Below are 1220 nucleotides of genomic sequence, written 5' to 3' on the forward strand. Positions count from 1 at the left end.
CTTGCTCAAAATTAATTAAAAGATTGTCATTGGAGATCCTAAATGCCAAACTTGTTAGGGAAAAGTTCATTAGTTCAGATCTCATTAATGCAGATTCTGTGCTCTTTCAATTAAGAACTGAACTAAATTGTCTACCGTAGTATTATGAATAAGAAATGTGATTTGGCAAATGATGAGTGATATTGAACTACATCATAGAGGAATATTTATCAACTTTGAAAAAGAGTTTTTAGTTTTATCATTTACATATCAATTACATAATGTCATCATAGAGTGTATTAAATTCTTTTAACAGCAAAGTAACATTTGTTGGAAAAACACATTTGTTAGTCCCAAATTTTAAATAATGAAGATAAATACCTTTTGGGAGAGGTAGGGATCTACTCTTCCCTATAAATCTAGAAATATTTAATTTTCCACAAAAGCTTTAATCTAATAATTTCATCCTTCCTGTAATGCTATTTCCCTAGTGGGAAGATCAGGTCAATATGTTCCACATTTACTGTTCAACTTTGTATTTAGGATCAGAAATGTATGGCAGTGAATAACTGTGAGAAAATAGAATGCAATGTGCTGGACAAATGCTGGCCAATGCACAGTGAAATGAATTCTCACTATTTTAGAACCATGCAAAGTACATGCTTGCAGCCTTTGCTGGCACTCAACCCAGCCCTGTGGTCTGCATATGAGAGAGACTCCTTGGTGGTATTTATTTGTATGTCAACTATTAGTAGGCTAGAATTTGTCCTGGATTTTCAGTTCTATCAAGTTCAAAGACCATTTGTCTTATATGCCCAGTAGAGAAAAAAACAAGAGTCCCTCTCAGACAGATGTGCCTAAGCACCATGCAAAAGTGAGTAAAGCAAGTGGTAGTCCAAGGCATGTTTTTATGGAAAAAATTCCTAAACACTGAAGCAAATCCAACACTTCTTTCTCCTGCCCTGTCAGTCTGTCACCTTTCCTACGCATGGAACAGCTCACTACAAGTGGACGATATGTTCCCAGCTGTGGCTGACTCATAATATGACTGTGACTCCAAGTCAGCAACGTTCTAGTGTGAGAAAAATTTGAACTTAATCAATTCCCCATGTGGAAGGCATTTCCAATTTCTCTCACCATCCCTGGAGAACAAGAAAGTCACCTAACTTGGAGATTTGGTGATCTAAACTTGTCAAGCTAAGATGTTAAATAAAGGACAAAATTGTTACTGAGTCTCTTAC

Source organism: Saccopteryx leptura, chromosome 4 (assembly GCF_036850995.1).
Source record: "Saccopteryx leptura isolate mSacLep1 chromosome 4, mSacLep1_pri_phased_curated, whole genome shotgun sequence".
NCBI lineage: Eukaryota > Metazoa > Chordata > Mammalia > Chiroptera > Emballonuridae > Saccopteryx > Saccopteryx leptura.